This window comes from Palaemon carinicauda, chromosome 35 (assembly GCF_036898095.1).
Source record: "Palaemon carinicauda isolate YSFRI2023 chromosome 35, ASM3689809v2, whole genome shotgun sequence".
In the NCBI taxonomy this organism is placed as follows: domain Eukaryota; kingdom Metazoa; phylum Arthropoda; class Malacostraca; order Decapoda; family Palaemonidae; genus Palaemon; species Palaemon carinicauda.
The window spans coordinates 39,001,477-39,017,516 of record NC_090759.1 but is presented as its reverse complement, the minus strand read 5'-3'; the positions used below and the strand labels follow the sequence as shown (position 1 = coordinate 39,017,516).

The following is a 16,040-nucleotide window of genomic DNA, read 5'->3' as shown; positions in this document are numbered from 1 at the left end:
AGAGAGAGAGAGAGAGAGAGAGAGGATGATTGAATGAACGCTGCCAGAGAGAGAGAGAGAGAGAGGATGATTGAATGAACGCTGCCAGAGAGAGAGAGAGAGAGAGGATGATTGAATGAACGCTGCCAGAGAGAGAGAGAGAGAGAGAGAGGATGACTGAATGAACGCTGCCAGAGAGAGAGAGAGAGAGAGAGAGAGAGGATGATTGAATGAACGCTGCCAGAGAGAGAGAGAGAGAGAGGATGATTGAATGAACGCTGCCAGAGAGAGAGAGAGAGAGAGAGAGAGGATGATTGAATGAACGCTGCCAGAGAGAGAGAGAGAGAGAGAGAGAGAGAGGAAGTCACAGGTCCTGGTTTATTTCCGCTACAGGAGATTCCGTCGTGTTCCACATCATTGGTAGCGAATCTCCCTCTATCATGAGGCGCCACATCTCGTGAAAATATTATACCTTATGCCAAGGCGCTTCGCGATTTCACAGACTCCACTGCGAGGAGAGACGTGGGATATCAAAAGTAGCTATTTCTTATTCTATGTCCTTAAAAAAAAATAAATATTATTCCTATAAGGATGGGAGACATTACATTTGGAGTAAGTGGGGTCCTTTGTAAATTTCCTACAAATCTATTGAATAAAACAAACATTAATAATAAAGCAACTATTTCTTCTCAGAGTTCAAATTAATTTATATCCTTCAAAAATAAACATTACAGTATTCCTAAAGACGGCAGACATAGCATTAGGGGTGAGTGAGATCACTTATAAATTTAAATATCTATTGAATAAACCAAATTTCAATAATATTTGAAATGAAAAACAACCCATACTATTATTATTATTATTATTATTATTATTATTATTATTATTAGCAAAGCTACAACCCCAGTTAGCGAAGCAGGATGCTATAAACCCAAGGGCTTCAACATGGAGAAATAGCCCAACGAAGAAAGGAAATAAATAAACTATACGAGAAATAACGAATAATGAATACAAAATATAATAAGATTAATAACGTTAAATAGATCTGTCATATATAAACTATGAAGACTTACGTCAGCCTGTTCAACATAACAACATTCGCTGGAAGTTTGAACCTCAGAGGTTCAACTGATCCAACTGCCTGATTAGGAAGATCATTCCACAGTCTAATCACAGCTGGAATAAAACTTCTAAAATATCGTGTAGTATTGGTGACATCGACTTTCAGATTATGCCATCCAAGACTTAATTTTGAAATGCAAATACAGGGTTTTGACACTCTCTCTCTCTCTCTCTCTCTCTCTCTCTCTCAGGACTTATTACAGGAAAAATAATAAAATATTTAAAGGTAACTCATGAGCAGCCGGGCCAAGGGAAAAGAACTATGATTTACGACAAAGCCCTTCTCCACCTAAGCTAGTACCAAAGACGACCAGACAATGGATGCTAATGACTCAGGCTCGTACAAACCCCGTCATTCTTAACTCAGAGGGACGCCAGGGGATCGAACTCCCGACACACGAATCAGAAAATTTATCCACTAGGTTACCACAATCATAAAAGTTATGCTAATTAAGACTTCTCTCTCTCTTCCCTGTTATTTAAAGGTGTTTGAGAGAGAGAGAGAGAGAGAGAGAGAGAGAGAGAGGGGGGGATGATTAGGAGAAGAGGATGGTGGAATGAACGCTGCAAAAGAGAGAGAGAGAGAGAGAGAGAGAGAGAGAGAGAGGGGATGATTAGGAGAAGAGGATGGTGGAGTGAACGCTGCCAGAGAGAGAGAGAGAGAGAGAGAGAGAGAGAAAAGCAGCGTTTACAATTTCAACCAAGCTCCTCTGAAAGATATTTTGTAAACCAAGCACACATCTTAAACAACAAAACTGAAATAAAATCTTGTATCTAAACACTTAATTAAAAGCAGGAAAATTCACACCAGATATCCTTAATTTCATCACCATCATCTCCTCCCACGCTTGTTGACGCAAAGGGCCTCGGTTAGATTTCATGTGCTTTTAAATCTTTTAAATCAATACTTCTCTCTTCACCATCTCCTACTTCACGCTTCATAGTCCTCAGCCAGCCTTAATTTACCTTTTAAAAAAAATATCTACTTCCTTTTTCACTTTTACAGAAAATTGTTGAAATTATCATACTGACATTAATAATTAAATTTTCATGGTCATCCTCCTCCTAACAATTATGCTATTAGAAAAAAAAAGAGTAAAACTTGAAAAAAGTTATGGAACATTTTCCCATATGAAATGGAAACTTCACATAATTTCTCAGTTACATATAGATAATTTTTTGAATATTCTATACTGCCAAAAAAAATGTTTGACACTAAAAACAAACCCAAACAGCGAATCCTAATTAAAAAAACAAAATAGTGTAACAACAATACAATATCACAAAATATATTCTAAGCCTTTTCTTGCAAAAAAATGTGGATATAACGTTCATCATCTTGACGAAAAATCACACACATTCCAGTCTTCATTGGTTTCAACTGTCATGACAATAGTGTGAGCTGTATGCCAACACATATACAAAGGGATACTACCGGTAGAGATTTATGGTGTCTTTTGACTGGCCAGACAGTACTACCCTGGATTCCTCTCTCAGGTTACGGTTCATTTTCCCTTTGCCTACACACACACCGAGTAGTCTGGCGTATTCTCTACTTATTCTCCTCTGTCCTCAGACACGTGACAACACTGATATTGCCAAACAATTCCTTTTCACCCAAGGGGTTAACTAATGCACTGTAATTGTCCAGTGGCCACTTTCCTCTTGGTAAGGGTAGAAGAGACTCTTTAGCTATGGTAAGCAGCTCTTCTAGGAGAAGGACACTCCAAAATCAAACCATTGTCCTCTGGTCTTGGGTAGTGCCATAGCCTCTGTACCATGGTCTTCCACTGCCTTGGGTTAGAGTTCTCTCGCTTCAGGGTACACTCGGGCACACTATTCTATCTTATTTCTCTTCCTCTTGTTTTGTTAAAGTCTTTAGTTTATATAGGAGATAATATTATTTATTCTAATGTTACTGTTTTTAAATATCTAATTTTTCCTTCTCTCTCTTCATCCCAGGGCTATTTTCCCAGTTCGAGCCACTGGGCTTATAGCATCCTGCTTTTCCAACTAGAGCTGTAGCTTAGCAATTGATGATGATAATAATAATAATAATAATAATAATAATAATAATAATAATAATAATAATAATAATAATAATAATCCATTAAACAAGCAAACCCAAATGCGAAAAAGCTTCACGCTCGGGCCCTCTGTCCCTATAATCGTGGACATCCTAAACCAAGGCACGATCTCCTTAACAAGGGACTTCCCCTGAACTTTTACCCTCCCGTGGCACCCTTCAGACACAGCCCACCAAACGTATGTAGAGCGCTAAGCCTGAGCTCAGCTTTGTGAAAATACAATTCTTTCAACTAATCTTTCCCTCCCTCTGAATCTCATAACTCATTCAAAATATAATTATGGTGGAATTAGTTCTAAAATATCTGTAGATTCCGTTTGAGAATAAAAGGAACGAGAACGAAGTCATTATCCTGGTTCCTAACCACTCACTCTGCAAAATAAGTTTGCGGGTACTCTATTGCATAATAGACAGTTGCAAAGCTTCTTTAGCTTATACTTATTTCTGTAACTAAGCTTTATTACCTGTAGCTTATCAAATTTCTTAATGAAAATCCCAATCTTCACTTTTAATGGTTGCATTTTTTTTTCTTTTGTACTAAATATCATTGTATAATTAGAAATAAAGATAAATTATCAGTTTTTCCCGTCGTCAGTGGTCTGATGACGTCACACACAAACAAGAGCTGTTCGTTGTGGAAGTTAAAACGTGGTGTAATTGACAGTCCGTCAATTTAAAGAATATTTTCATCATCAGATCTTTTCTCAAAAGAATCAACTTATTTCCTCTATTTATTAGTAAAACAGTTAAGACTTTATTCTACCAAGAGAGCAGGAAGGTTGTAGAAGCAGGTATTCAACGACTGACCATATCCATGTAATTAGCCAGCTAATGGAAAATTCAACAGAGTATGATAAACCTTTATGTATGGCATTTATAGACTATGAAAAAGCTTTTCATTCTGTCAAAACTTCAGCAGTAATGAAAGTACTTCAAAAGACAAGGAATAGATGAAGCTCATGTTGGAAAACTTGTAGATAAAGATAAGAAAATTCCCATTGAGAAAGGAGTTAGACAGGAAGACCGCCACCTCTCCTTAATTATTCACAGCGGGCCTAGAAGTTTTTAGACGAATTTAGATTGGGAAAATGCAAACATTAATATTAACAATTAAGTTACAGTTAATAAAATATTTTAAAAACAGTAAAAACATCAAAACAAATATTTCCTATATAAACTATAAAAAGACATGTCAGTTTGTTCAACATAAAAACATTTACTGCAAGTTTGAACCTTTGACACCGATTCAACTACCCGATTAGGAAGATCATTCCACAGTCTCGTCAAAGCTGGAATAAAACTTCTAGAATATATGTGTTGCGCTTAGCTTTTTATGATACCGTTGTCACATGATTGAAATTCGTCATCTCTCTCTCTCTCTCTCTCTCTCTCTCTCTCTCTCTCTCTCTCTCTCTCTCTCTCTCTCTCGGTACATTTCTCTGGTTTAAAATAGCATATTTGGTTTCACTATCTCTATCACAATTTGCGGGCGAGACTAATTTGAGATAGGAAATTGAGTCTGTGTCTGGTTTTGTGAGTGAGATAAGGGGATTGCATATTTATGTTTTGACTCTCTCTCTCTCTCTCTCTCTCTCTCTCTCTCTCTCTCTCTCTCTCTCTCTCTCTCTCTCTCTCTCTCCGAGTTTACATTTTGTGATAAGCTTCATACTCTCTCTCTCTCTCTCTCTCTCTCTCTCTCTCTCTCTCTCTCTCCGAGTTTACATTTTGTGATAAGCTTTATACTCTCTCTCTCTCTCTCTCTCTCTCTCTCTCTCTCTCTCTCTCTCTCTCTCTCTCTCTCAAGATTCACGTATATTGTATACATATTGAATATATAAAGCTTTCTGTTATTTTTCTTTTCACTGTAAATATTACTGAATATTTGTTTACTAATAATTTCACAGTAGGCATACATAGTAAATACTGTATAGCCTATATGAGAAAAGAATAATTCAAGCCAGTTTTCAAAAAAAAAAAATAATAATAATAATAGTAATAATAATCTGAATACATACTTATGTTGCGTTGAGAACAGATATAAAAACTAGAAAGGCAAAATTTCAACATTTGAGATACTACCGCTAGAGAGTAATGGGGTCCTTTGACTGGCCAGACAGTACTTCATTGGATCCTTCTCTCTAGTTACAGCTCACTTTCTCTTAGCCTACATGTACACCCAATAGTCTGGCCTATTCTTTACAGATTCTCCTCTGGCCTCATACACCTGACAACACTGAGATTACCAAACAATTCTTCCTCACTCAAGGGGTTAACGAATGCACTGTAATTGGTCAGTGGCTACTTTCCTATTGGTAAGGGTAAAAGAGACTCTTTAGCTATGGTAAGCAGCTCTTCTAGGAGAAGGACACTCCAAAATCAAACCATTGTTCTCTAGTCTTATGGTAGTGCCATAGCCTCTGTACTATGGACTTCCACTGTCTTAGGTTAGAGTTCTCTAGCTTGAGGGTACACTTGGGCACACTACTCTATCTTATTTTCTTCCCCTTGTTGTGTTAAAGTTTTTATAGTTTATAAGCGATATTTATCTTAATATTGTTACTTTTCTTAAAATATTTCATTTTTTCTTGTTTCCTTTCCTCGCTGGGTTATTTTCCTTGTTGAAGCCACTGGCTTATAGCATCCTGATTTTCCCACTAGGGTTGTAGCTTAGCAAATAATAATAATAATAATAATAATAATAATAATAATAATAATAATTCCATACTAAATTTTAGGTGATATGGTTTAAATACGAGGGCATAGGAACAAAAAAAAAATGCAAATTTTTGTCAAAAAATTGCCAAAAACCACTAAAATTAATCATTTTGAAGTGATGTATACGAAAAACGTGACTTACATCCTGTGTACATATATGCAAGGTACCCTTAAACGAAATTTCAGATCATTTGGTGTATATATGAGGGCACGGTGGCCGAAAATGTACATTTTTGGTCTAAAAATGAACAAAAAGGCAAAATTAACAATTTTGAACAAACGGCTGCCGAAAATGTTGATCACTTCCTATTGTCGTTTATCTAAGGCACCTCAGTACCAAGTTTCAATTTAATCAGTTATAATATCAGGATAAAGGAGACCAAAATATAAATTTTTGTAAGAAAATGGCAAAAAAAAAATAAATAAAATACCAAATTATTTTAAGGTATGTATAAAAAAAATATAAAATAAAAGGCATGTATGTATTTGCCCACTCGACCTTTGTGGCCAATGTCAGGTCATTTGGCCTAGAAATGTCTGAGATGAATCGATTTGAAGATTGAAGACACATCAGGAAAAACAACATATTATGATTATAAACAATAATTATTATTATCAATGCTAATCATTATTATTATTATTACTATTATAATTACTAATTATTAATAATAGCTGGGAGGAACATAGAGAGGAGACATCCACTTTTTTGTTTCAATTGTTTGATGTCGGCTATCCCCCAAAATTGGGGGAAGTTCCTTGGTATATGTGTGTGTAATAATAACTATTATTATTATTATTATTATTATTATTATTATTATTATTATTATTATTATTCCCTCTTATGCTGAGCTAGAAGAGGGAAAGGAAAGATATTGAGGATAAGGGTAGTAATTCTGACAGGAAATTCCCTTTTCAAGTTATTCCCTTCAACTTCTTCATTTTCTTTGCCGCCACTGTCTCCCTCACCAACAACTCCTTTATTATTATTATTATTATTATTATTATCATTATTATTATTACTTGCTAAGGTACAACCATAGTTGGAAAAGCAGGATGCTATAAGCCTAGTGGCTCCAATAGGGAAAATAACCCACTGAGGAAAGGAAAGAAAGAAAGATAATTTCATGAACTGTAACAACATTAAAATATAAATATAAACTAAAAACTTTAACAAAACAAGAGGAAGAGAAATAAGATAGAATAGAGTGCCCAAAAATACCCTCAAGCAAGATAAATCTAACCCAAGACAGTGGAAGACCAAGGTACAGAGGCTATGGCACTACCCAAGACTAGAGAACAATGGTTTGATTTTGGAGTGTCCTTCTCCTGGAAGAGCTGCTTACCATAGCTAAAGAGTCTCTTCTACCCTAACCAAGAGGAAAGTAGCCACTGAACAATTACAGTGTAGTAGTTAACCCCTTGGGTGAAGAAGAATTGTCTGGTAATCTCAGTGTTGCCAGATGTATGAGGAGAATTTATAAAGAATAGGTTAGACTATTTGGTGTATGTGTAAGCAAAGGGAAAATGAACCGTAACCAGAGAGAAGGATCCAATGTAGTACTGTCTGGCTAGTCAAAGGACCCCATAAATTTCTAGCGGTAGTATCTCCAAGGGTGGCTGGTGCTATGGCCAACCTACTACTACTACTACTACTACTACTACCCTTGACATCTCTGAGATATGTTCCTACCTTCATCGCCTTGTAAGTGCCAACCACAAACCTGCGGAAGAAAACACAGGTATCGTAAACATACAGATAAGGGTACTAATGTATGTAGATATATTGTAGGTCTTCTGAGGGTAAAATGCTTCACTGTGGTCAAGCATTTTACTGTGCCAGTCAAAATAATCCTACTAAATACCAGTGATGAAATAAGTGTACTAATGTAAGTAGATATACTGTAGGTCTTCTGAGGGTAAAATGCTTCACTATAGTCAAGCATATTACTGTGCCAGTCAAAATAATCCTACTAAATACCAGTGATGAAATAAGTGTACTAATGTAAGTAGATATGCTGTAGGTCTTCTGAGGGTAAAATGCTTCACTATAGTCAAGCATTTTACTGTGCCAGTCAAAATAATCCTACTAAATACCAGTGATGAGATAAGTGTACAAATGTATGTAGATATACTGTAGGTCTTCTGAGGGTAAAATGCTTCACTGTGGTCAAGCATTTTACTGTGCCAGTCAAAATAATCCTACTAAATACCAGTGATGAAATAAGTGTACTAATGTAAGTAGATATACTGTAGGTCTTCTGAGGGTAAAATGCTTCACTATAGTCAAGCATATTACTGTGCCAGTCAAAATAATCCTACTAAATACCAGTGATGAAATAAGTGTACTAATGTAAGTAGATATGCTGTAGGTCTTCTGAGGGTAAAATGCTTCACTATAGTCAAGCATTTTACTGTGCCAGTCAAAATAATCCTACTAAATACCAGTGATGAGATAAGTGTACAAATGTATGTAGATATACTGTAGGTCTTCTGAGGGTAAAATGCTTCACTATAGTCAAGCATTTTACTGTGCCAGTCAAAATAATCCTACTAAATACCAGTGATGAGATAAGTGTACAAATGTATGTAGATATACTGTAGGTCTTCTGAGGGTAAAATGCTTCACTATAGTCAAGCATTTTACTGTGCCAGTCAAAATAATCCTACTAAATACCAGTGATGAGATAAGTGTACAAATGTATGTAGATATACTGTAGGTCTTCTGAGGGTAAAATGCTTCACTATAGTCAAGCATTTTACTGTGCCAGTCAAAATAATCCTACTAAATACAAGTGATGAGATAAGTGTACAAATGTATGTAGATATGCTGTAGGTCTTCTGAGGGTAAAATGCTTCACTATAGTCAAGCATATTACTGTGCCAGTCAAAATAATCCTACTAAATACCAGTGATGAGATAAGTGTACAAATGTATGTAGATATACTGTAGGTCTTCTGAGGGTAAAATGCTTCACTATAGTCAAGCATTTTACTGTGCCAGTCAAAATAATCCTACTAAATACCAGTGATGAGATAAGTGTACAAATGTATGTAGATATACTGTAGGTCTTCTGAGGGTAAAATGCTTCACTATAGTCAAGCATTTTACTGTGCCAGTCAAAATAATCCTACTAAATACCAGTGATGAGATAAGTGTACAAATGTATGTAGATATACTGTAGGTCTTCTGAGGGTAAAATGCTTCACTATAGTCAAGCATTTTACTGTGCCAGTCAAAATAATCCTACTAAATACCAGTGATGAGATAAGTGTACAAATGTATGTAGATATACTGTAGGTCTTCTGAGGGTAAAATGCTTCACTATAGTCAAGCATATTACTGTGCCAGTCAAAATAATCCTACTAAATACAAGTGATGAGATAAGTGTACAAATGTATGTAGATATACTGTAGGTCTTCTGAGGGTAAAATGCTTCACTGTGGTCAAGCATTTTACTGTGCCAGTCAAAATAATCCTACTAAATACAAGTGATGAGATAAGTGTACAAATGTATGTAGATATACTGTAGGTCTTCTGAGGGTAAAATGCTTCACTATAGTCAAGCATATTACTGTGCCAGTCAAAATAATCCTACTAAATACAAGTGATGAGATAAGTGTACTAATGTATGTAGATATACTGTAGGTCTTCTGAGGCTAAAATACTTAATTGTGGTCAAGCATTTTACTGTGCCAGTCAAAATAACCCTGTGTGTGGGGGGGGGGGGTGTTGAGAGAAAATGTATTGTCCCTGAAATGGATACATAAGAAAACTGGTGGAATACATTATTTAATAATACATTAAACTAAGACATTAAAATATTACATTATTTAACAAACAACGATTTTTCTTATGTTGCGGCACAACAATTCATTAAATCACAAAATTCTAACACTATCAGACCATGATAATTATACAGCATGTATTAGAAAGAGAATGTTATACTTAGTTCCCTCAACTATAAAAGGTAGAGACTCATTGTTCAATTACTGTTGGTTATGTGGGTTCAAGACTCCTCCCTGCTGGGAGAAAGGATGCTGGTGAGTGACTGGTACACCACATGAACATACGCTACCGGGGTCTAAAGCAATGTCAGGCAGGGCAGCCGATCGAGGCTACGGTCTACCCCAAAGCCAAAGCAAAGTCCTTCAAAAGGGGTGTCCTTTTAGCTCGGAAAAGTCTCCTACACGCTAAATGGTTAGTCTAAAGCGATGTCAGGCAGGGCAGCCGATCGAGGCTACGGTCTACCCCAAAGCCAAAGCAAAGTCCTTCAAAAGGGGTGTCCTTTTAGCTCGGAAAAGTCTCCTACACGCTAAATGGTTAGTCTAAAGTGATGTCAGGCAGGGCAGCCGATCGGGACTACGGTCTACCCCAAAGCCAAAGCAAAGTCCTTCAAAAGGGGTGTCCTTTTAGCTCGGAAAAGTCTCCAACTCGCTAAATGGTTAGTTATTTTGTTTTACCAATCAGGTAGTAGGAAACTTTTCCGAGCTAAAAGGGCACTCCTACGAGTCAGTGCAAATACACCTGATTCACATGGGTGCCCTTTTAGATCTGAAAAATTTCCTACTAGGTGACTGGTTAGAATTATTTTGTCCAACCAATCAGCTAGTAGGAAACTTTTCCAAGCTAAAAGGGCATCCCTGCGAGTCATAGGGTTTATTTACTCACTGGGCTATTTTTCCCTATTGGAGCCCTTGGGCTTATAGCATCTTGCTTTTCCAACTAGGGTGGTAGCTTAGCTATCAATAATAATAATAATAATAATAATAATAATAATAATAATAATAATAATAAAAAATTGTCATTAATATCTATATCATTAATAACACTCTTGATAATAAAATATTCTATTTTTCCTCGTTTCCTTTCCTCACCGGGCTATTTTCACGGTTGGGGCCCCTGGGCTTATAGCATCCTGCTTTTCCAACTAGGGTTGTAGCTTCGCAAGTAATAATAATAATAATAATAATAATAATAACAATCGAAAACAAACGGAAGAAATACCAAGAAATAAGATGGAAAAGAAAGTAGAGCTTCAAATTCTCTCCAGAAAAGAAAATCTGGAACTTTCGAGTGGAAAGTTTTGAGTGAAGGAACCAATTTCTTTTGGGCCGAGTATCGATCCAGCCTAAGAGTTTAGCAAGACGATTTCTGACGTCATCATTTTCATATCATTCTGAAATAAAGTCAAGGGCGAATACTACATGAAATAGCAAACTTCATATTTTTTTTAAATTTTTCTTTTTAACACCGAACCATTTCTATAAAGGTAGTGGCTATGATGTAAAAATAATTATATATCACTAACACTCGTGATTTTAATCAATTTAGATATCAATCACAATGGCATTTAATACTGAATTTTATCTTGGGAATATATATCCACTGACATTTATATCAATAGCTATCTCTCTTCATAGCTCAGTTGGTAGAGTCCTCGCAGGCATGGTTTCGGCTGAATAGGCAGGGGTTCGAATCTCTGCCCAGCCAGAAGCTATTACCATAAATGAATTCCAATGAATATATATTCCCAAGATAGAATTCGGTATTAAATGTCATGGTGGTTGATATTTACAAAGAAACAAATGGGCGACTTTCCTTACCTTCAACTAAAATTGTGTAAAAAAAAAAAAAATCTAAACAACACTGTTGGAATATATTAAAAATGTAGACGATATTGATAAAAGAAACCTACTAAAATTTCTATCAATCAAGGAGAGCGTATATTATTATTATTATTATTATTATTATTATTATTATTATTATTATTATTATTATTATTATTATTATCATTATTACGAGCAAGGCTACAACCCTAATTGGAAAAGCAAGATGCTATAAGCCCAAGGGCTCCAACGGGGAAAAATAGCCCAGTGAGGAAAGGAAACCAGGAAATAAATAAACTACAAGATATGAACACTCAAAATAAAATATTTCAAGGACAGTAATGATAATAATAACGACACAACTGTAAGAGAGTAGAATCGTGTTGGTTACTAACTATTCGTACTAAACCTCTTGCCCCAATGAATAACACAACGAGAGAAAACAGATTTTTTCGTATTTATTGATATAAGGAGCGTTCAGTATTAACCTTTTCATCTCAAGACGTTCTCTGTAATGATTATAATCTAGAGTCCACAAACAGACCGAAGCTGATGGTATGTTTCTTTATTTCTTTGGGCGCCATTTCTAAAGGCCTATTCATGCATGGACATGGCAAATTTGCATGGTTTTATTGTTATTATTGTTGTTATTATTATTATTATTACTATTATAATTGTTATTATTATTATTATTGTTATTATTATTATCATTTTTTTAATATTATCATCATTATTATTATCATTATTATTATTATTATTATTATTACTTGCTAGGCTACAACCCTAGTTGGAAAAGCAAAATGCTATAAGTCCAGGGGCTCCAACAGGGAAAATAGCCCAGTGAGGAAAAGAAACAAGGAAAAATAAAATATTTCAAGAACAGTAACATTAAAATAGATATTTCCTATATAAACTATAAAAACTTTAACAAAACAAGAGGAAGAGAAATAAGGTAGAATAGTGTGCCCGAGTGTACCTTCAAGCAAGAGAGCTCCAACCCAAGACAGTGGAAGGCCATGGTACAGAGGCTAAGGTTAGGGTTAATTCGGTCAACCTTTTGCTCAACCTTGACCTTGACCTTTGACCTAAAACTAACAATCTGACAAACGGACAAACAGGGGCGAAAACATAACCTCACAACTTCGTTGGCGGAGGTGATTAAGAGGAATAGGTGGGAGGGGAAAGATGGCTAAATTCTGAGGACTGGAGTCGGGATGTGAACGGGAATAGGGTCAACGATAGGGGAGGATATGTCAATAAACACAAAGCAAGACGATGGATGAGAGATAGAAGACTGAAAAAAAAAATACAATGAAAGAAGACTTGAATAGAATTCGAAATCACAAAAGGGTAAAAAAAAAAAATCAAGAAAAGGTTAAGTGGAAGAGAATGGAGCAGTCCGGGTGAGGAGGATGCAGCTATCAATTTTCCAAATGGAATGCAAACAAACAACTCATTCTTTCCTTCTTCTTTCTCTTCAAGCTTGTCGTTATTTGAGGTAGCTGTAATCGTTCTTCGACACATTCTTCCATTTCCATCGGTCCAGTGCACTTTCCTAGCTCAATCCAAACTCCTTCAAAACTCTCTTCACACAATCCATCACAATTTTGGTCGACCTAACCTTCTCTCACCTGGAAGTCCCATATCCATCATCTTACTTATCCAATAGTTTTCTTCTCTTCTCTCTACATGTCCATACCATCTTAGATCAATTCCAACTCCTTCATATCTCTCTTCACACAATCCATCACAATTTTGGTCGACCTAACCTTCTCTCACCAGGAAGTCCCATATCCATCATCTTCCTTATCCAATACTTTTCCTCTCTTCTCACAACATGTCCATACCATCTTAGATCAATTCCAACTCCTTCATATCTCTCTTCACACAATCCATCACAAATTTACTCTACCTAACCTTCTCTCACCTGGAAGTCCCATATCCATCATCTTCCTTATCCAATACTTTTCCTCTCTTCTCACAACATGTCCATACCATCTTAGATCAATTCCAACTCCTTCATATCTCTCTTCACACAATCCATCACAAATTTACTCTACCTAACCTTCTCTCACCTGGAAGTCCCATATCCATCATCTTCCTTATCCAATACTTTTCCTCTCTTCTCACAACATGTCCATACCATCTTAGATCAATTCCAACTCCTTCATATCTCTCTTCACACAATCCATCACAAATTTACTCTACCTAACCTTCTCCCACCCGGTAGTCCCACATCCATCATCTTCCTTATCGGATGGTCTTCCTCTCTTCTCTCTACATGCCCATACCATCTTAGCCCAATTCCAACTCCTTCAAATCTCTCTTCACACAATACATAACAATTTTGGTCTACCTAACCTTCTCCCACCCGGTAGTCCTATATCCATCATCTTCCTCCTTGGATGGTCTTCCTTTCTTCTCTCTACAAGTCCATACCATCTTAGATCAAATCTTCCTTTCTTCTCTCTACAAGTCCATACCATCTTAGATCAAACCAAACTCCTTTAAATCTCTCTTCACACAGTTAATCCATCGCAATTTTGGTCTACCTAACCTAACTCCAACCTGATATCCCATATCCATCATCTTCCTTACCGGATGGTCTTCCTGTCATCTTTCTACATGTCCATACCACCTTAGTTCAATTCCAACTCCTTTAAATCTCTCTTCACACAGTCATTCCATAGCAATTTTGTTCTACCTAACCCTCTCCCACCTTGCAAAGATGATAGAGACTGGAAAGCAGATCGGCTCTTATAGAGCTTTTGCCTAAAAAGCGATTGATTGCATGGTTTCACAAAGACCAAATAAACTGCATTAATATTTCAAAGGACCTGAAGGACACATCAAATAGGCTGCCTCTCAATTTTGTATTACCAAAAATGTTTTGATAATTGAATCCAGACACTTACCTTATGGCTGGGAAAGTGGTGGCAGCACACAGTTAAGCAGCACCTGAAAGCAAAGACATATATATATAAATAACTGCATCTACCAAGTTCATGACATCGATAAAGAAGTCTAAGCTAAATACTAGAATATGATAGTAAGTTGGCCAGGCCACCAGCCGCCCGTTGATATACTACCGCTAGAGTTATTGGGTCCCTTGATTGGCCAGACGGTATTAAGTTAGATCCCTCTCTATGGTTACGGCTCATTTTCCCTTTGCCTAAACATACACCGAATAGTCTGGCCTATTCATTCAACATTCTCCTCTGTCTTCAAACACCTGACAACACTGAGATTACCAAACAATTCTCCTTCACCCAAGTGGCTTCTTTCCTCTTGGTAAGGGTAGAAAAGACTCTTAGATATGAGGAGCAGTTCTTCTAGAAGAACACTCCAAAATCAAACTGCTGTTCTTTAGTCTTGGGTAGTACCATAACCTCTGTACCATGGCCTTCCCCTGTCTTGGGGTAGAGTTCTCTTGCTTGAGGGTACACTCGAGCATCCTATTTTATCTTATTTCTCTTACTCTGTGGTTGGTTTTTTTTATAGTTTATATATGAAAGATTCACTTTAATGTTGTTAGTATTCCTAAAATATTTTATTTCAACTGTTCTTTACTTCTCTTCTAGTTCATTAACTTCCTCATTTCCTTTCTTCACTGTCCTATTTTTCCCCGTTGGAGCCTTAGTGCTTATAGCATCCTTCTTTCCCAACTAGAATTGTAGCTTAGCTAGTAATAACAACAATAACAATATGGTAGGTAGTAGGTTGGCCAGGGCACCAGCCACCCGTTGAGACACTACCGCTAGAGAGCTATGGGGTCTTTTGACTGGCCAGAAAGTACTACATTGGATCCTTCTTTCTAGTTACGGTTCATTTTCCCTTTACCTACACACACACCGAATAGTCTGGCCTATTCTTTACATGTTCTCCTCTGTCATATACCACAACACTCAGATTATAAACAATTCTTTTTCTCTCAAGAGGTTAACAACGGCACTGTAATTGTTCAGTGGCTACTTTCCTCTTCGTAAGGGTAGAAGAGACTCTTTAGCTATGGTCAGCAGCTCTTCTAGGAGAAGGACACTCCAAAATCAAACCATTGTTCTCTAGTGTTGGGTAGTGCCATAGCCTCTGTACCATGGTCTTCCACTATCCTGAGTTAGAGTTCTCTTGCCTGAGGGTACATTTGGGCTCACTATTCTATCCTATCTCTCTTCCTCTTGTTTTGTTAAAGTTTGTATAGTTTACATAGGAGATATTTATATAAATGTTGTTATTCTTCTTAAGATATTTTATTTTTCCTTGTTTCCTTTCCTCACTGCGCTATTTTCCCTGTTGGAGCCCCTGGGCTTATAGCATTCTGCTTTTCCAACTAGGGTTGTAGCTTAGCAAGTAATAATAATAATAATAATAATAATAATAATATAGAAAGCTCCCTCATATGCAGTATCAATAAAGTAAAAAAAAAATAAGTGATCTTGCCCTATTTCTTTCTTATAAAAATGCAGGAGGAGCAAGGAATCTAATATCCTTATCCACCGATGGCTTGCTGGGATAGGATACGGAATTTACTGGGT

The 16,040-nt window shown here is 36.5% G+C and overlaps 1 protein-coding gene across 10 annotated transcripts in view; it reads right to left on the bottom strand.

Moving 5' to 3' along the window:
* LOC137627696 (regulator of G-protein signaling 9) overlaps positions 1–16,040 on the bottom strand; it is a 415,360-nt gene that overhangs the window by 350,044 nt on the left and 49,276 nt on the right. For 8 of the 10 annotated variants that reach the window (XM_068358923.1, XM_068358915.1, XM_068358924.1 and 5 more), the window contains exons 2-3: positions 14,424–14,466; positions 7,593–7,623 (exon numbers count right to left, since the gene is read on the bottom strand). The exons of 1 other annotated variant lie outside the window; for it this stretch is intronic. The gene's annotated coding sequence lies outside the window, so the exon portion shown is untranslated. The remainder of the gene's footprint in view (positions 1–7,592; positions 7,624–14,423; positions 14,467–16,040) is intronic. One more of the 10 variants, XM_068358916.1, reaches the window with a different exon arrangement.